Source organism: Pungitius pungitius, chromosome 2 (genome assembly GCF_949316345.1).
Source record: "Pungitius pungitius chromosome 2, fPunPun2.1, whole genome shotgun sequence".
In the NCBI taxonomy this organism is placed as follows: domain Eukaryota; kingdom Metazoa; phylum Chordata; class Actinopteri; order Perciformes; family Gasterosteidae; genus Pungitius; species Pungitius pungitius.
The window spans coordinates 9,239,518-9,260,598 of NC_084901.1; positions in this window are offsets into that span (position 1 = coordinate 9,239,518).

Sequence of the window (21,081 nt, forward strand, 5' to 3'; positions counted from 1 at the left end):
TCCCGAGAAAAGACGTCTCCCTTTGAACCACAAATATTATATTTTTATTTATGTCCTCACCCTGTGCACATCTGCGATGAGTGCCGACGCACAAACGCTTTCTTCTTCCACCAGCAACTTCCTAACCTTCCCCCTGCAGCTCTGGGTGACAAGTCGCAGATGACGAGCATTGATTAGTAGATCGGGAAACAGGGAAAGGAAAAAGTCCATTTGGTAAAGAAGACTGCTGTTGCCTGCGCCCCATCTGTTGGGTGTGAGATGCTGACTTCATCTGTTGACGACACGGCGGTGGCTAGGGAAACAGGGATGAGTTGATTTCCCTCTTTCGCTGGTTGAGCACTGAAGGGCCCTAAAGCGTAAACAAAGTGTTTTTCTTGTTCTAAACACAGAGTCTTGGCTCAGCTCGGGCTTGGACTTGGCTGCTACGTGGGCGTGTAAGTGTGGGGGTGTGTGGGTGTGTGTGTGTGTGTGTGTGTGTGTGTGTGTGTGTGACTCTGTTGCTCACTCAACCCCACTGTAAAGGCCTGTTTGGTGGCCTCAACACAAACACCCCGCAACCAGCAGCCTACAGGTGATTAACACGCGCAGGCATGCATACATTTTACACACCTACCCATCGACCACCTCATCCGCGTTTCCCTTGACCCCCTTCTACACACACACACACACACACACACACACCCACACACACACACGCCGTGCTGCATCTGAGTAATCACACCATGGAATGTCAGCGCATTGAAAGCCCCTGAATGGAAACGCGCTTATAAAGATTTGGAAGGTTGAGGGTCAGATCGTTTTGTTCCAATCGCTACACGCTGGTATTTTTTCATTTGCTTCCTACACAAAAGTTCTGTGACTCTGTGTGATTCTGTGTGAGGCTTCATATCCATCATACAATCACAACGATCCACATCTTAGGCACACAAAAACATGCCTTTCTGTTACTGTGACCATTCACACGGATATTAGGAGGAACAGAGACTATTACCGCAAGGGCCCAGGTGGTAGATGATAGATTGTGAGGAATTATGTGGCCTCGACCCGCTCTCCCCGCTCTGGAAATGAGGGGTTTCAGAGAGATACCTGGGCAAAACATTTACTCCAAATGACAGCAAATATTTCAACTGCTAGAGGTATAATTGATTTCACTTGCTGACCAGTGCGTCTCAACTGGGCAGGAGATGAGAGGAAAACCAGAGGGAGACTGAAAAGGGTTTGCGTGATAGACGGAGAATGACAGCGAGAGAGAAAGAAAGAGCATAAATGAAATTGTCCTTTTCCCTGCACAGCAGCCTCCAAATGCAATAAGTCACAATGTGGACTTCATTGAAAACATTTGCTGTAAGCCAGTTCCACTGTACTAATCCCGTCTAACAGATGTGCTCTCACCCAGAGACTCGTGCAGCTGTTTTCTCATGTTTGTGTATGCGTGTGTGCGACAAAGCCCGCTTATGTGCGCGCGTTTGTCAATGTTTACGCACAGTTCAGCAGGGCTCTATAGGGCATGAGGGTACGTGTGCCGTCATAACTCAAAAAAAGCGTAAACACAGAAAACAGAGAACAGAATGTGTTCTAGTTTGATGCTGATCGCATTACCATACACCAACACATTCTTGGCTATTGTCCTGGTCCCCTGGGCCGACTGGCTGGGTTTTGGAACGCGTCGGGCTGGCCTTTGGATCCTCCCTGCCCTAGGAGAGGCATCCAGGGGGGACAGGGGGTGTCCTGCAGCCCAGTTTAGCCTCTCATTCTGGTTCAGGGCACCTGGGTGGCTGCCCTGAACCAGTCCCCCCCGGAGGCCAGGACAGGGCCGGGCTCCGCCACCGACTGCTGATTTCACCAGCTTCCTAAAAAGGTAAACAAGGGACGCCTTTAGCTCTTCTCCCACATATAGCTGTTTTTAGAATTTGATTTAGATGGTGACAGATTGAAGTTGATAGATGTCAATGTCACTCTCTTCCAAGTAATTATGTTTTCTCTTTTTATTTCAGCGAACTTTCAAACATTGCTGCTTTGTTTTAGCTGTTTACCAGACAACCATGTCAACTTCTTGATGAGCAGCAACTAATTTGATATTCACAAATTCTTTTAGTATTATTATAAAATTAGTATCCACTGAATTGAGTCGATGGAGTCGAGCCGTCATCAGTGGTGGTCGTCATGCGAGTAGTTCTGCACTGTGCCAAATGTGGGGAAAAAGAAAAGAGAAAAGAACAAACCGTGGATGATGTTGCATTGCTGGTTTGGGAAGTTATGTGTCCCCAATTTGTGACACTGCAGAAATGCTCCAGTAATTAATAAAGAAAATAATAGGAAACTGTTTGTTGCAGTCCTTAATTGAACTGTCTTTGCTATCATATATCCACTCTACAGAAGTTCTACTAAATGGGATGATATATAGCGTATTTAATAAAAATGAAGGAAAGGTTAAAATGATAGGTCCTCACTAAATCTTTTAGTTCTGGGCGTGTTGGCAAACTTCCTAAGTAAATAACGACAACACAAGCACAAAATCTGTCATATGTAGCTGTTAGATCACTCACTTCTGCTATCGATCATAATCTTATCACAAAGGTCTTAAAAACTTAAATACTACCTACCAATATTCACATTTTCATTTTTTTTCTTAGGTATATTTTCCACACACAAGTTTTAAGGAATACTGTTTAGTGTTCCAAATAAAAAGACTTGAGTGCTGCATTCAGCTATATTACCTGCCAGTGGATGATATATAATCCAAAGTCAACTCCATGGATCCGTTAGTGAACCTGCACTTTAATTAATTGAGCATTTGATGGGATTATGAAAAGAAATGATTTAACAACATGGTTTTATATCCTCTGAACTGATCGATAGACTAAACTTCCAAGTACATATATGGCAGAAAAAGCTAAATAAAAATACATTGGAATAAAAAACTTTATTAAGGTATCTAATAAATTTGATGTGGTTCCTATCAATCATTAATCATCATAGCAGTAAATGTACTCTCACCAACTCAACTGCAACTGTGGAACTATGCAAAGACACTGTTGCACTGAAGGCACAGAAAAAACAGCCACACACAAGCGCCCCTTATGCATGTGTGCGTGCATATGCATGACTGACACACACTTGCACACACACACACACACACACACTCCACTCTTTCTTCTTGTCTCATTGGCAAGCTCATATCCCATCTGCTCTCCAGGGGGGCGGACAGAGAGATAGTTGTCATTGTGGAACATCTCTCCACAGACACACACACACACACACACACATGCCTCAACATAGAACTCACACGACACACTCACAAACGCACCCCATTTAACCCTGTACATTCTCTTTCAAGCATCTCCAGTCAAGCTATATTCTTCTCTGCTAATTGACTGTCATAACGGCTGCAGAGATTAACTTCAGCCCAGTCCCTGCGAGATGAAGGATGAAGATAAGGGGGCCAGACTGTGGTGGGATGAGGGTGTGGTGGTGGAAACGGGCGGGGAGGGGAGGGGGCTAATACCACCACATCTCCTATTTGTTATTGATATTTACTGGCTGTCTTGTCCCTTCCCTCCCGGCCCGCCGCTGCCCCTCCTCTGCTCGTCACCCGCACGGATTAGTCTTAATGGCAGGCTTATGAAGTAAGCGAGCCCCTGTCAAACCCATGTCCCCTCTTTGCCATCTTCCAGATTAGCTGACGCTTTGTGATGGGCTCTCTCTCTCTTCTCTCTCTCTCTCTCTTCTCTCTCTCTCTCTCTCTCTCTCTCTCTGCAAGACACAAGCCTAAGGAGGGAACTTTGTCTAAACTTCTGTGGAGAAAAAAGAGCTCTTAGCAATATTTTTGTGTGCGTGCAATGAGTTGATGGCGCATGCGGGGGGCGGGTGGTGGGGGCTTGTGGGATGTATGTGTTTTTTTTTTTTTTTTTTACCGAAAATGATTGACGGCAAAGGCTTAAAACAAATCACGTAGATCACAGTACTTTTTTTTTCTCCTTAACAAAGATTACACAAACTGGTTCCTCTGAATTGAACAGATGCTGGATGATGAACTAAGATGGATAAAGAGTAGTACATTAAGCGCACGCACACACATAACCCGTCTTCTTTCTCAAACTTGTTGGATCAATGGCTGGCTGACAAATATAATGCAAGCTTTACAGTTCATATTAAGGAAATATGATCACTGTTGTAACAGTGTGGGTGTGCTCCCTTTTTGTTTTTTAACATTCTTTATCCTTAATTAGCATTTCCTGTTTTTCTTTTTGTCTGCTGTATACTGTATTTTCTACCTATTATTGTGCCAGAAAAAGATCTTTTTGCCATCCTTGTTTAAGAAGTGCAGGAGGTTTGATGATGCACAGATTCTTCCTCATAGCAGCTGTACTGATAGATTTGAGTTACCGTCTCCTCCGGAAAGATAGTGATCATAGAAGTCAAAGAACCAAATAATATACGATCAGTGTACTGATATTTTGTTGTGTAGAGATTATTACATTATTTATAGTACAATAATAACTTAGCTTCTATCAAAATGACAACAATAACAGATTTGACTAATTGTGTCTACCTTCTTTTATACTGAGTTGGTATTTGCTTGTTCATACCTTGATACTAGAAAAATAAATAAATCTACAGTGTAAGTAATGAATCCTGACAATATTGACGAAAAGAACTTAAGCATTTGTGGAATGAATTGTGATATCTGGGTATATCTTTTTGTGTTTCTAAAATATATATAATGTTGTTGTTTTATATATACAGTCAGTTAATTAATAATGTTGCTGCCACATTAAAGGCTCAAAGAATAAATAAACCCAACAGTGAGAATATGCACATCAAAGTGGTCAGTCCTGGACAGAAAAACATGAATCCCCCTCCGTCAATTCTTTGCTTTCTTGTATTGTTTGGCAATCACATAATTTATAGTTAACATCCTATTCTCATTTTATTATCTAATGTAGGTGGAATTTGCAAAACAGAATATTTCATGACGTAGGCACATTGAATTTACAGTGTAGTTTATTAAAGAATCATCATTTATAGAGAATGCGAGAAAAATGCAGACATCCTCAACCAAATTTAGTTTCCCACACTTTTAAAAATCTCAAAAGTTTCTTCCTTCTGTTCATTCCTTTCCCAACTTCCCTTCATCACATTCTCTCAATTGATCTCCTCCCTTTCCGTTTTTCCAAATCATTCCTCACCACCGCCGTAGCTTCCTGTGCTGCTTTTCAAACTCCCTTTTCCCTTCTCATGCCTTCCATTCTCCCACTCCTCCCCGTGCCTCTCCTCCCTCCATCCTGGCTGGGCGGATGACAGCCGTGCTCTCATGGCATCTGTCTGCTGCTCCCCAGCTTGTCTGTGTGTGATCAGCTCCTCTCCAGCTCTCCTCCGCACTTTATCTCCTCGTCTTAGTGCTCCCTTTTTTCACAGACCGCCGCTCAGCCGCCTCGCTGCCAACTCACTGTCGCTGTTAACTCACATACCATCTTATGTATTGCCAAAGCAGATTGTGTTTGGAGGGCAAGCAATTAAGGGGGAGGCAAGCGCAAAACTGTAATGTAATTTTGGCTAGAATATTTACGGAGAAGGGGGGGGTGGTGGGGGGTTGGTGGTGGGTTTGGGGGGCAAAAAAAGCACTGTGGAGGGCTTAAGCGGGTCGGACACTGCGGAGTCAACACCGTCAAGAATAATGATTTTGAGCTGAGATTTAGTGGGACAGAATCTGGCACTTCCCTAATTACGGGAGGCCAAATGTCAAGCTTTCTCGCTGTCAGCTTGGTGGCGGGCGGTGCTGCTTTCTCTACATCTCTCGCTTCTCAGTCCCTCCCTCTGATTCTTTCTCCTTCTCTCCCTCTTTCATCAAGTTTCTGCATGTTTTAGGAATCTCATTAAAAGTCATTCAAAGTGTGGTGAGATTTTCACAGCCTCCTCTCCGTGACCCTGTCCTCTTTCCATCCGTCACAGATCTGGGAGAAAGAGATACACAAAGAAAGAGGCAATACCAACATTGCAACATTTTTTTTTTTAAAGAAGAAGATTTGGTGTAAGAAAGAAAGGCATTTATGGAAAACAAAAAGGAAGAAAATGAAAAGAGAGACTAGGGGACCGGGTTGCTAAATGGATTAGGTGGTAAGCGTCGCTGAGTGACCTCTCTTTATCTGCCCTTTTCAAGAAAGCAAGCACTCTGATGAAATAACTGAATGCCAGAAAGCAACAAACACCTTGTAGGAGGGGTGTTTTCAGACCATTTGGCCCATTTGGTGATCAACATCTTTGTCCGCGGCATGCTTTTGAATCAAAACCTTTCTTAATTTTCAAGTCCTGTTATGCGATGCGAGATACAGCAAGGGGTCACAGTCAAGGTTACTCTGCATCACCGAAAGGAGAGACGCTTCAAATCCAGCTTGGAAGACATCACAATGACCTGCTGTATTTCACAGTTCCGGGCCTGCTCAGGTCGGGGTGAGAGGTCCAGCCCTTGTTCATTCCTTATATTCTTCAAGGCCTCTCGCCTCAGTCTGAACGAAGATGTTCCGCTGCCAAAAGAACGAACCTCCATTCCATTCAGGAGAGACGCGTGGATTTCGGGGTTGGAGGTGACCACGGGCAATGTAAAGCGATGGTAAGAGATGAAAGAGTGCATGTGTGTGTGTAAAGGAGGGAAAAAAGGGAAGGAGAGATGCACTAAAAGCAGTTTGCCTTCCAGTTGCTGTGCTGTGGGTCTTGCTCCCAATTACACCAGTTCAATAGATGGGCCGAGATCACATTGGCCCCCCCAGTGTTTGCACTCTCTCGCTACAATATCCCCTTCAAACGCACACACTTTCACACCTACACAGATTCTGCAAAAGCATCCTGCCTCCGCACATTGTTGCTGACCATGTGATTGACGGCGTGCGTGTGTAGCCCGTGTGAAAGGTTGTAAAAGTCGCCATGCAACAGCCGCAGCGGCATGTCAAGACTCTACAGATGGCCCGGCGCTGCAGAGGTAGTGACGGCCGTGTGTGTGTGTGTGTGTGTGTGTGTGTGTGTGTGTGTGTGTGCGTTAGGGAGATAGAGTGCAGTGGAGCCCTGGGCATCGGCAGGGGCCCCCAGTGACTTGGCAGAGGGAAGCGAGCGAGGAAGAGAACTGCGTGGGCGGGAGCCATCAGAGGTATGAAATGATTTGGAGAGGTGGTGGGATGGGGGGATGGGGGGGGGGAGGTCGCCAGTGGGGCAGGTGATGGTTGGGGGTGGTGTGGTTCAGTCACGGGTCTGGCAGCTATGAGAAAGGTAAGGCAGTAGTGTAATGGGGTGAGAGGCAGAAGCAGAGCCATTTTTTGCGACCAAAATACAAACATAAGTAGACCCATTAATGTTGTAAACATAAACCTGGAACCTACTAGCTCTCTTATTTTGTTTATAACTTTTAATCAGGAATCCTCAGTTTAGGAATTCATTTTAAAATTGTTTTTCAGAAGTAACAATACAAAAAGTATTATATTTCTTATGAGCATAACTTTATTATTAAATGTATCTAAAATTGTAATGTTTAGCAGCCTTTACAATAACCTTTTCCTGCACGCTAAAGGCTTGAGTCTAATAAGACAACGGTAAGTGTGAAAATTTTAAAAAGTTTCAAAATGTATTGAAGCAATTAAAACATCAGAGGCAAAATGGCCTCCAGTAGATAAGGAAATGCATGTACATGAGGTGAGAGTGGCGGCTAATAAGGCATCAATAACACTGCTCCAATATATTTATTTATTGCATCGCAAGCAATATAAAATATATCTCACTAGAGCCTGATAGGGCCTTATTCAGGGTAAATATCAGTTTACCTTACTGGCAAGAACCGCTGGATTTTCCAGGGTCCAACGTTGTTGAAAGGCAGATGAAGCCCCTTCAGGTTGCAACCCACCAGTTGACTAATGTCACGTACGGTAAATTTAGAGGGAAGTTGAAAACAATCAAAAGGCCAAGAGGAGAAAAGTGAAGGATAAAAACATCATGGTAAGGACGTACCACATGTTGCATCATGACTCCCGTGAATGAGAATAAAACAATGATTTATTCATTCAACTTAATTTGACTTAAAAGGCAAATCCCTAAAGCAGCTTAAAGAAATATTTTTGTTTTATCCATATTTTAACAATCGCACGGGTTTCCACTTCCCTTTTCAAATCCTTTTTTGTTTTCTCTCAGGAGTGGCGTGGTGTGGTGAGGCTATTGATATGGTCCAGGTTTCCCTTCTCTGGCTATGTACAGAAAAAAAATTCCCACTTGAGAGCGAACGTTATTTATTGGAAATGACCTGCTATCTATAAAATAAACACAATATTTTAAGAAGATCTACAGCTTTTTAAAAAAAACTTTTTTCCGTTGTTGTTTTACACAGAAAGGATTGATCCAGCTCTGATTATTTACAGCTTAGTTGTATGTAACTACTACTGCAAAAATCTGAGCAAAAACAATACAGCTACCAAACAATAAACCAGCAATAAGACCACAAAGCAATTTCATGTGGAAATAATAACAGCTGGTATAATATGTTAATTTGATGTGCTAGGCTGACTAAATATACATTTTGTACTTATTTATCCTCGCTGACATTCTCTAATACTCCTCCGGTGAGGCAATGTTGGTTTTTAATCCATCAGGTGGCCAGAAATATGACTCCAAATCATTATTGATTTTCATCATGCTATATACGGATATAAGGGCAACTGTATGTGAAAGAAATGAAGCTTAAACGGCATCGCAGTTTTGCTTGTGGCAGGTTTTCAAATACATGGTGTCAACCTTTGACAAACACGATGAATTCGGATCTGGTATTTGAAGAGCTTTGGGACATCTGACCAATGACAACAATGCTGCTAATGTGGCATGAGGATGTAAGAGGAAGAGACGACTGATTCTTGGTGATGAAATATTAGTCATGTACATAGTTATTGTAATATAGATACTGTTAGTGTTTCTTCTTCAAATAATGGTAGCAGAACTACCTATTTCTCCCAACAACATGACCCAGAAAATCATTTTAAAATGTTGCACCAAAATTAAAAAAACAAGATACAGATGTTTCATCCAATTAGTCTGGCAGGGATCAGGGTCTGGTTGTCTGAGGAGATGCCTGCTACATCCTCCCCCCCCCTCCCAACCCCTGAGTGACTGCAGGAGCAGTGAAGAGGCGAGAAGTGGGAACGTGAGGGGGGACTCCTACTGGAGTATATATATATATATATATATATATATACAGTACACACACATAACGTCAGACAGAGCCCTGCAGTCCCACCTTTGACACTAAGCTTCCAGAAGCAGGAACTCTGGCTCATCCTCACTAACACAGACTGGCAGGTGAAGCTAAGCGCCCTCTCTTTATTCCTCCAGTCCTCTCTCTGTTCTGTCTGACTTCTTCTCTTTCTCCATCTCTATGCACTTTTTCTTTCTTCCGCTTACTTTCTCTCCTATTTTCGGTTTCCCATATCCATCTGTTTCTTTCTCCCTCCCCCCCCCCCACCCCCCCCCCCCCTCCACACTTCTCCCTCTCTCCATCCTCTCCTCTCCTCCCCTCCTCCGAGGCACCAGGGCTGGGGTTGAACTCATCTGTCAGGATCAGAAAGGGGCTGGAGTGACGGGAGACTCCTGTTCCAGCAAGATAAACAGCCAGCGCAGATCAAAAATACTCTCCTCTGAACGCCGGCGCGCGCACACACACGTACACGCACACGCACACGTACACACACACACACACACGTACACCTAGGTGCAGCATCCACATGCAGCGAGCACCTGCCTCTTTACGAAGTTCAATTCTGCAGAACTCGGGCGGCCGGTTGATTGACGGCGACGGAGCAAAGATGGCGATACAGATCTTCGGAAGAAACAAACACATTTCTGGACGAGGCATAGAGACATCTGTATTCGCTTTGACTGAGTATCTTAAACGAACTTCCTGCTTTCTTTCCTTTTAAATTATTTTATTTATTGCAGACGAGAGCTACTTCAACCCTTGCCAAGAGGACAACGGTTGCCCAAATGTTCTATTTGATGTTTCAAGCCTCAAGAGCAAGTGGGAGAGAAAGAGTGATGCAGAGAGGGAGAGAAAGCGAGGGGAAAACAGCGAAAAGAGAGAGAGCGGGGGGGGGGGGGAGAGCGAAAGGGAGAAAGGGGAGACTGAAAGCAAATGAGAATGAGAGGAGTGGAAAAGAACATTAGCTTGAGAGATGCCAAGTTCACTATCTGCCAGCCTGAGGTGTGTGCGGTGGCAGTGGTGTGTGTGTGTGTGTGTGTGAGAGGGGGGGGGGGGGGTTCAGTGGGTGTCAGGTATGTCTGTCTCTCCATCCCAGCACTCCAGCACGCGCCTCTCGCTGCTGCAGCTGCTGCTGCTCGCGCGGATAACAAATCATTCCCTACAGCGCCTTCTGGTAACCTCGTCATTCCCGCTAATAACATTTGGAGATGCTAAGCTTGTAAATTAGCGAATCTGGACCGCGGAGATATTATTTATGCTTGTCTCCCGTCCTGAAAGACTTGTCTTGATGGGTAAATTGTGTTTAATTCTTGGAGGGAGCCGTTTTTTTTTTCTCCCCGCGCCCCAGCGTGAGATGAGATTAATCCCTTGACAACCTTTGCGGGCGCACTTAAAAATTGCTCCCTGGGAACCGCGCTCCCGCGCGCGATGCCTCACGGCCACGCGCGCACACGCGCACCCTTCAGATGTATTTTCTGTCCCTTCGCAGCGTTCGCGGGAAAGAAGCGCGCATGAACTCGAGGCACAAGCCGTCGCACCGCCCACATGCACAGACACACACACACACACACACACACACACCTTGCACCCTCCTATAGATTATGTTCTTGTTATGCAGACACTGAAATAAAACTGTATCACTTCAAACTGTTTGAGCAGCAACAGCAGACACATGCGTTCACACACAGTTATCCTAACACACACACACACACACACACACACACACACACACACACACCACACTTACAGCCTGTTCTCCAGATTGCCTTTTACTAATTTGTTCTCTCTGTGAGTGAGAGTTTGTCTTTGATTTAACGTTTCTTTATGGCTCCCGGTGAGACGACGGTTTTAGATCTGCTCACAAGAAAGTCAGACGTGGCCGCAGAGGGCTCACGGCCTACGGCTGCTTTTTCATTTGCACATAAATTCACAAAGTTGAATTAAAAGCAGAGGAAACACACCCCCACCGGTTATATAGAGCTTCGAGGGGCGCCCAGATGCCCCTATCCCAGCTCGCCCTCACTCCGGTGGGGTTCGGTGGACAAGTTGGCCCGGGTGATGAGTCCTGGTCCTGGTTCAAAGTCCCCTGCAGCGGGTAGATTCACCCCCCCGGGGAGGGGGCCCGGGAGGCGGGTGTTTCTCTCTCCTAATGACCCAAAGAGTGGCGGACATAACAACTGTCAACACACATCCGCCTCCTCCTCTTCCTCCATGCCTCCCTCTACATGTTTGTTTCTTCCCATGCGGTCTCATCTGTTTCTTCCCCTACATTTACAGCTGTTGTTGAGGGGAAGTGGGGGGGGGGGGGTGGTGGTGGTGGTGGTGGGGGGGGCGAGAAGAAGAAAAAAAAAAGGAACACACATAATTACATCGTAAATGCTTCATGATATTTGAGGACTTCAAAGGGCACAACTGAAACGATTGTGTTTTCACGCCTGTCTGTTGACAAGCGCTTCTGCGTGCACGCTCGTTGTCCTCCGCGTGTTGCGCGCGTGTCCGTGTGCTTGCGTGAGTTGTGCATTATCATTACCAAAGAGGGCCTGCTGACCCCTCTTTCTAGCAGCTTTGCAGGAGTAAAAACACTCAAGAGTTTCGTTTCACACCAGCGCGTGGAGAGTTCAGCGTGACTCAAAACAATGAGCTTTAATGTGTTAAAAATGAGTTGCAAAGTGCTGAAACCCAAAGTTCCACAGACATCTGACCCCCGCACTCAAACAGAAAATGACACATGTGACTGTTTTCATGAAACAAGTCATTTCTGGTAATTACAGTTATTTGCGCCAACCGTCCCTGCACACCAATTACAACCGTCTGGGGCATTTGTGCGAGTGTGCGAGTGAGAAGAAGGGGGGCAAAGTTGAAAGCAAACAATTGTCACATGAAAATGCTAAAGCCAAATTTGACGAGACAATGATACTTTTCATCTGTCATTTTTCTACTTCAACTTCAAAAGCAGGAAGTTACCCCCCCGACCTCCGGATAGAGAGGATTAGTCAACTTCCTGTGCGCTGGTCCCTGTCCAGCTCCATTTCTGCGAGGCTTCTGAGCGTGATCATTGTGGCCGCGTTTATTTTTGGAAGAACTGTGATGAAATATGTTACATGGTAAAAAAAAAAAAAAAAAGAGGGGCTTTAAAGTTGTTTTTGCAGAGCTGAAGAGATGTCATTTAAACAGAACATAATCCGTAAGCTGAACAACAAGCAGAGATGTTCCTTCTCTCCTTGCTCCCTCTCCCTGTGTGTGACACAGCTACATAATGTCTGTCTGTCGCTGTCTGGATGTAGGCTGTAGAACTGGCAACACACAGTTTACCAGCACACACACACACAAGCACACACAGGCGCGCAGGAAGAGCTGTCCTCTTGCACAGTAATGTTTATTTATTGGAACACTTTAGAGCCGACATACTTCTGTCAGGGAATTGACAGCTTGGCACAATGCTGAGGGGGAAAAGCTCACTGGACCGCTGCTTCATTTTAAGACTGATTGATTGGCACGAAAGGAGAAAGAAAACCATCCATCTGATTACTGTACACGGCATTTTATTCAAGTAAAAGTATAGAATTAGGATAATATATATTTAAACAAAATAATGCATAAAATCTGAAGTTATGAATAGGAGTACGTCCATAGCAAAGGGTCATGTATTCTCTTTTTCTTTCTTCTTTTGTGAGGTTGCAGTAACCTTTGACCTCCCAAATCTGATAATCTGAAATAATATTTGAAATTTTATTTCAAGTTTATTTCAAATAATAAGAAATTTCCTGACATATTGCCTACCCAAGAATGCGTGAGACAGACAGACGGACGACCAGTAAACATAACAGACATTTGAGAACTAAATACTAGAACGTTCACAATGTACGTTCACAAACATAAACCATTAAAGCAACTGTACTATGCCTTTCAGTGAGTCATTTCTCTAGTGCTCTTATATGTCCTGAAGGCCTCTATATATCTCTAGAAAAATCAATGCAGTGAAAATAAAGCATTTAAAGAACATTAAACTGAAATAATAAATCGAGCAAGATCAGAACATAGAAGTAGATGAGTAATGTGAGTGATATTGCTAAATTAAGTAGCATTTAATATCTGACAGATTTAAAGTTACCTATTTGTAAATAGGGCTAGCAAGTCAGTTCCAACATTTTTCTGAAAAAACTTTACTTACAGATAATGTCAAGTTTGTAACGAAAAACAGGATGGAAGGGGGTATAAATAGCATTTTCTAGTTTGATTTTTCAACAAAATGGCATATTCCAAATAAAACTATTCACTGGAGACATCCTCCGTGGATCCAGCTCTGGAGGCCACTAAGCAGCAGTACTTGCAGGAGACAGTGAGTGTGACCACATGTAAGCCATTACCACCTTTTATAAAGTAGGACTCAATAGTACCAATACATAGCTTTAACACTAATACAAAAGGTACTGTTAAACAGCTTTCTGTGTTCCTACATATATAAATTCCATGTCTTAGCTGCAGACTACCACCGGTGTTCAAAGTTCCCGTGTCAGTCTGAGACTTTGTCATTTTTCAGTGAAGTTATCTCGCAGGCCTCCAGTCGGAGCGCCGGCCGTCCTGTGCTGAAGTCGTGCTCTCTGACAGTGTTTATGGAGCTGTGTTTTGTGGTCAGTGTGGTCCCTCACTTCTCCCTGAGGCCTTGTAAAGAACCTCACCACGGGGCTGCTCGACCACACCGCGCTCCCACCGCAACACCAGAAATCGCACATGTGTTGAGCAGCAGCATGTCGGGAGCTGCAGATTTATGTCTGGGGCCCAACAGGACATCCGGATGGAGGGATGGTCTCGTTCTGGATTTATTGTGGTCACCAGTTCAAAACAGTTGTAAGTTTGAGGTACAAATGATCATGGTTACACTCATAGCTGAATGAGAGTTGGCTTCAGTAAGATTTGGCACAGAATGGGTGAGACTGTAGAAACACGGTGAGACGCTTAGCTTCAAAAACATTATTAATATTTTCAACAATTTTTCCTCTAAAGGAAAAACATCATTTGCTTTGTATTATTGTATTATACTTTTTGTAATGATTTTCTCTTCTAGGAGGCGAAAGGGCAAAAACTCTTCCGAAGGTTTAAAAATAAATTCCAACGATTGTGAATAGTTGTTGAAATTTCCCATCTTATTAATGCAACCAAAAGCTTTTCTATATCCAGAAAGCATTTTAGTTACATAAAAGCATTCATTTTGAATGCTCAGAATAGTGACTGAGATCGGATCGGAATTTCAATGAACGCCAATGCTCTGAACGTTCATTTTCTCTCTCATTTACTCACACACACAGACACACACACACATGCACAGAAGGCCAGCCTCGTGTCCCAGCGATGATGGCTAACACATGCCGTTTAAACAATCGCCCCAATCCCCCCTTATCTTCAGGAGTTATGGGGCTAAATCTACTCATAATACACAGCTCACTGAGAGTGTAATCCCTGGGAACATCAGAATAAATCCAGGCTATATCCGCTACATGCAGACTAGCGGCCAGAGCCAGGGCCATTATGGTGGGACGGAGGAAGAGGAGGAGGTGAGGTTAGTGATGGTCGCTAATGGGTCGTCTTTGAATTCATATCAACCATTAGGACACCTCCATCCAGGAAATCCCTCTTACTCTCACGATACAACAGCTGTCCGAAGCATAAACTTTAAACCGACAATCCCTCTGCTACACCCGTCTCTGTGTGTGTGTTTTCTCTCCCTCTCTCTCTCTGCAGCTGGATTGTCCTGATTTGTCCCAATCGAAAAACTCCTAACAATTCCACACAGGGCCCAGGGGCAGCGAGACGGAGCCAACTGGTCGTATTTGGCTCCGATGAGAGGGGACACAAAAGCAGGGGAGGACAAATCCATGACGACAACCGAGGGGGCAGTGTATCTTTCATGCAACCTTGTGCAACCCCTTCTCAAAATAAATGAAACACACAGAAAAGAAACAAAGATTGTCAAAATCAAGTTAGTCCCGAGTCGGATTCAAAGTCAACTGTCAGGACACATGGCTGTCTGCTGCATGGCTTGTGGCGTCTGTAGTGCCGTCTGGAGAGCTAGCATGCTTGGGAAATCCTTGTCATATTAAAAAAAGATTCCAAACTAAAGGGAGGAGTAAGTGGGCTTTTTCAACTCGGATGGGAACAAAGTGACGAGGCGATCGAATTAAAAAGGCAAACTTCAGTGCTCTCTTTCTTTCTCCCCTTCCGGTTTTTCCATGTCTCTCGGACTTTCTTTCCCTGCGTGTGCAGCCAACACAGCCATTTTAGAGACTGAGTTAAGTGAAGGGGGGCTCGAAGCCCCTGGGCCCTTTGGCTCCGTGGCTTGACGACAGTTTCCTGGCCTGAAGGGGTCAGCGGTGGGCTGTCTGAGAAACTGGCAGCCATTGGGGCTCCAGAGGGGATGTTTTCTAGGAGGAAGGGGGGGGTATCTTGTGGCTGGTTGGCAGGGAGTGGACAATGACAGTTTCCAAATAGCGCCGTTCCTGCCAGGGCCCGCTGAGCTGGTACACATTACGCTACACGCAGCAGAGGACCGGAGGCACGGGAGGCCTGGCGCTACGAAGCCCCCCAGACAGATTCATAAGAAAACGATAGGGCGCCTTGTTCATTAAAGGGTGTTCGTGGTGTAATGTTTCACAACTCTCAATACTCTAAACAATTACATGGTGCAGCACGGGCTAAGGAGAGTATAATTCCTGGTAATAAAAACAGGACTTATCATTAATTACAACGTTTGCTATACCGCTAATGGTCCGAACCGACCGACAAACAATTTGGTCCTACGTAGGGTTCATTATGGAAGGAAACAGAAGCAGCATCTGGGATGCCTCGGGATAACCCCTAAAATAGATTTGCATGTCAAACTTATTTTTTCTTCGACGACATGAGCCGATATTTAAACTCAGTGAACTCTTTGCTATTTGTCCATCCCACGTTGCCAGGTGTAGAATACTTAATTTCATCTATTAATTCATTATTTAGGTTTTAAAGATTTTTACAATATGGAAAATACTTTTCATCACAAATAGTGCTATTTGTTCCCCGGATCCAGATCCAGATGACATGTTCACACCACTTCTGCCCACTGGGAAGGGAAAAGGCAGAGCCTCAAATTCTCTCCAGGTTCACTTTTAATCATGAAACCCAGTTTACAAACGGAAACCTCTGTCGTACAAATAAGTTATGAAAGACTCCAAGATGTGAATGGTCTACTGGCAGCTTGCACCACTGCACTACTCCTTCCAAGACAACATGGTGATGATAACAACAATTTCATGTTTCTTTACTCTAGAAAAACCAATTTGCTTTGTCTCTCTCCCTCACCCCTTTCCTGCAGGCTGATATGCTTAACCTGTCTTCACCTCAGTCCCCTCTTGGACTCCCTTCTCATACATAATTCCTCTCACATTTCTTTGTCCCTTTAAATCTGCTTTTTAATATCCTCGCTAAGCCCTCTTTACTTATTTGTTTCACCTGTGTGTCCTATTTCTTATTGCCTTAGCCACGTCCCATTTTAATCCCTGTGACTCCCTCATAAACCCGTCGTCCCGCTCCTCACCCACTTACTCCTCTTACCCCTGTCCCTCGGCTTTCCGTATTTCCATATCCCTGAGCTGATTCCCTTGTCCCCTCGCTTCCAGCCTGTTGTATTCCCTGTCTTTCTTCTCATCCGTTTATCACTGGCCCTTGTTCTGTTAATCCCCGAGGGTTTTGTTTATTTGTGTTGGAGCTGCTTTTACAGCTTGCGACTGACCCCACCTATTTTCTCACCAGTCATTTGAACAGCAGGGCTGCTTTGCAGCTACTCCATCAATTAACATACCATTAGCATAATATTTGCATGTGTGCATTAGGGTGTTGATGGGGAGAGGAAAATAACAGTTTTTTTTTCTTCTTGTCTCAAAAAAAAAGATATATTTCACAGGGGTGACGTTAAAGCGCCCACAGGCTTCTTTATCTCGCTTTGGTGCCGCTGTTCATCAAACAACATCATGTTTTCAAGTTTGCTGCGAAAAAGTTATGTGGCTCTTGAGTCACCGGCCCACCTACACATTAACGTCTGATGATGATCATCAACTAATTTGTTTCATCACAGTCCTGTCTTGATCAAACTATTACATAAATGCCCATCAATGTTTTTACCATTCTAGTGGTGGATGAAATGTAATTGATGACTCACAAAAACGTTAGTAAATCTGTAAAGTTTAACTAACGTTAGCTAAATGGTGCCACGCATCTTTTAGCTAACGTTAGTTAAGTTTCTTTACACACCAGTAGACACACCACAACTCCCCGCAATTCCCACTTCCTCTGTTCCCCAAAAACTAAACACATTACCCCGGAAGGGGCGGTACCCCAACCCTGTCCCAAGTAACAGCGTAAGTAATCTGACCCACATACACATTTAGGAACTTAAGACACGCTACAATACGCTCGCTCCCGTGGGCGTTCCTCCAAAATACGCTCGCTCCCGTGGGCAGTTACTTAGCTACTTCCGTTTTTGCTTTCGTGTTGTGGCGTTCTTGTTGTGTTGCGGCGTTCGTGTTGTGTTGCGGCATTTGCGGTTGTGTTGTGGCTTTTGTATTTTGTGTTGTGGCGTTCGTGTTGTGTTGTGGCTTTTGTATTTGTCTGAACCTTCTCGGCCACCGTACCAATGGCACTACAGTTGAGTTTAAAGGTGAAGGAAGTGGTCAAAAGGAGGAACGTGATAATGAAACCAGCAGGCGGGACACAATGCGGGCATGCGTCCTTGACAAACTGACCGTAGACCAACCGCAAACGGACGTGCATGGCCTGAACGTGCAGATGCGTGAAGGGAAACGAACAGATCCATACTTCTGGGACGGAGACACACCAGCAGAGAGAGGGTGAAAGTAGGCCAGCTGCTGCTGCCGCTGCCGCCCGCCGCCGCTCGCGCTGGAGCCGCTGACTGTTTCATGCGAGAGTGGCGTCTGAGCGGAGGGGCGACGTGTCCGGGGAGTCGAGCCAGTTTCCCCGTCTCGATTGGGGATCAGCCCCGCGGGCCCTCGCTGCTCCGCCGCGTGCCACGCCTGTCCCTCACACACCAGCGCTCTCAGATCTGTCACATTAGGGCCGTCGCTCAGACACTGACGGCGCTTTGTGATTGTTTGTCTCGTGTCACGCTGATTACTTTGCCCATTGAAACCTGACTGAAGGAAGTGCGTGAAGTTTGGGCGGCGAGGAAGTCACACCTCGTTAATGAGGCTAATGGCTGCTCCGTCATTGGCCCACATTTCTCCCTCTCAATCACGTCGAGGCTCGTCTCCTGTCGAGTCAAACCTTCTCCCCTCCAGAAACGGCAGATGCCAGATACATGCGTAATCTGTCATGTTTGTGTTTAAGACACAGGGTCTGAGCAGTGCTGTCACGTGATAATGTGATGTGTGCTACATGTGAACCGTCACACATTATTCCTATACGTGTGTAAAACTACTCACTCTTAAAACACGAAAAAATAAAGTAACAGGGTGGCCATCTGCCAAAATGATAAAAGATGATATATGATATCACTATATATTTAACATACCATATGCTTTCATCTCGGCATTGTGTTGCATTATTTTTATGGTGTGAGTGCCGGCACTCTCTGATATGGGATTATTTTATGTACTCTTAATGCATCATCAACCTAATATTAATGGGCCAGCGCAGAGCCTCTTCTCACTTTTTTTAAATCATCATTTAGAATGAAGCATGACTGATGAAATGTTTTAACATTTTTGCAGCTTAAGCACTGTGGTGAAATCATTTTTATGAGACTTTTACGATCACCTTTTTTCTGTTTTAATGATGCTGCAGTTGTGTTGATATTAGTGTGTGAGGTAGAGGATTAGCTGTGCTGCCAGGATGAAGGAATAAGAAAATGCTACCTGATAAAACCATATTTATTTATATGTTCATTTTGGATATGAATTAATATCTAATTGTAAGATTTATTTTTTGCCTTTATAGTGTTGTAAAACTATACAATAATGCATTCTATAAATATAGAACGTTTGATCCAAGGATTTAATTTACTTTAGTTGAAACTTAATATAAGTCTTTTATTTGCACATCAGGATTATTGATTCATGACAGTTTGATATTGTTGTTGCACATATATTGTGTCTGTATCTTAATTCTAATTTTAAAATGAATTTACAAAGCTTTACCAATTCCCTTGAGCAATCAACAATAATAACAATTATGTTGGAATGCAGTCAGATGCAATTATCATCATCGTTTTCACTTCATTTCAATTCCTATGTGCATTTCCACAATATTCTGCATTTGTGTGTTCAGTCCGTCCTCCTGCATTGTGAGATGTTTGGTCGCGCAGTCTAAATGCAGTTATATATAATATCTAACAGGCCTGTTGGCCCCGGCTGCTCTGCTGCACTCAGCTCTCGAGCTGCTCTTGTCTCAGTATAATCCCCCCTCCTCATGAATACATTAACGCCGGAGCCTTAAACTCAGCTTAGCTTGCGGCTCAGCGTCACAGCACATCCTATTACCTACTTTAAATCATTAATGTGACATCGTTTTCACTCAATTTCCAAACACCCACGGTCGAAAACTGCATATTTCACTGAGCCGGTGCAGAAAGAGGGCCGCCCTCAAAGTCACACGGTTGACTAGACGCATGTGCAGTGTTTGGACAAACATAGAAGTTCTTCTTAGAAGTGGACAAAAAACGTTGGAGCGAATTAAATCATATCGTCAATTTGCACAGCGAAATACAGTAAAAATGAGCCCACAGTAATAGTTCCCCCCCCCCATTTAGTTCAACCATTGTGATGGCAATAGCCAGTGAATACTTGTGGTCTAAGCTGATCTAACTCCTACACGCACCTTAGGGTGTGTGCGCGTGATTTAATCTGAGTCTAGCCACCGTTTGCTTCCTCCAACATGTTGTGTTCTGCTGACAATGCAGGAAAAAAGAAAAATCTCAATCCCCCCTTTCTTGCTCCTCAAGTATTCACACATAAACCTCCAGGCTGTCTCTGAAAAATGCAAAACGCCAGGAGAACAACTAAGTCCTTCACTTACCGTAGGAGTTGTGGATCTGCCCCGGCCGTGCCTCTTCATTGCATCAAAAGAGCGTTTTGTGTGTGTGTGTCTGAAGCTTTGGTAATTAGCAAACCACGTAAAATCATCTCCTCTGAGTGCATTCAACTGTTTTCATGCACAATGCGATGGATGGGGCTGTGGGGGTTGATTGCTGTGCATATGGACACAGATGGGGACAGCATCTCAACGGGCGCACTGAGTGGGGTTTGGTGTTTTAAACCCATGAAAGTGAAGGCATGAACACCCCGAACCTCCTTGAGCGAGCATCAATTAAAGATTTGCTTTCAAAATGGCGACGGCACCCCAGGCGTCCGACGGCTTTTTAGAGACGGTCAGGGCATGCGATGTGTGTGACTCGCACACGTGCACACACACACACACACACACACACACACACACACACACACATTTGATCACTGAGTCACCCCCCTCTTCTCTCTGCCCATGCCCCTTGTTGTGCTTAATTAGGTTATCAGGTTGCTAGCGGGCCATGAATTGGCTCCACGCCTACCAGCTGGCCCTCTGATTGGAGGGGCAAGAAGGTGGACTTAGCATAATTAACACGTGTTATGGAGACGATTGAATTGTTCGGCGACACGCGGGCAGTGCCATCGCCGTGGTGACTCACGTTGTGTCAGTGGCTGACGGAGCTCGTAAAAAAAAGAAAAAAAAAAAAGAAACACAGGTGAACACCGTCAAAATCAGATTAACTCGAGTGTTTTGAGACTAATTTTGTATAGGATTTGAATCAAATTCATTTGACCTTTTAACTCATC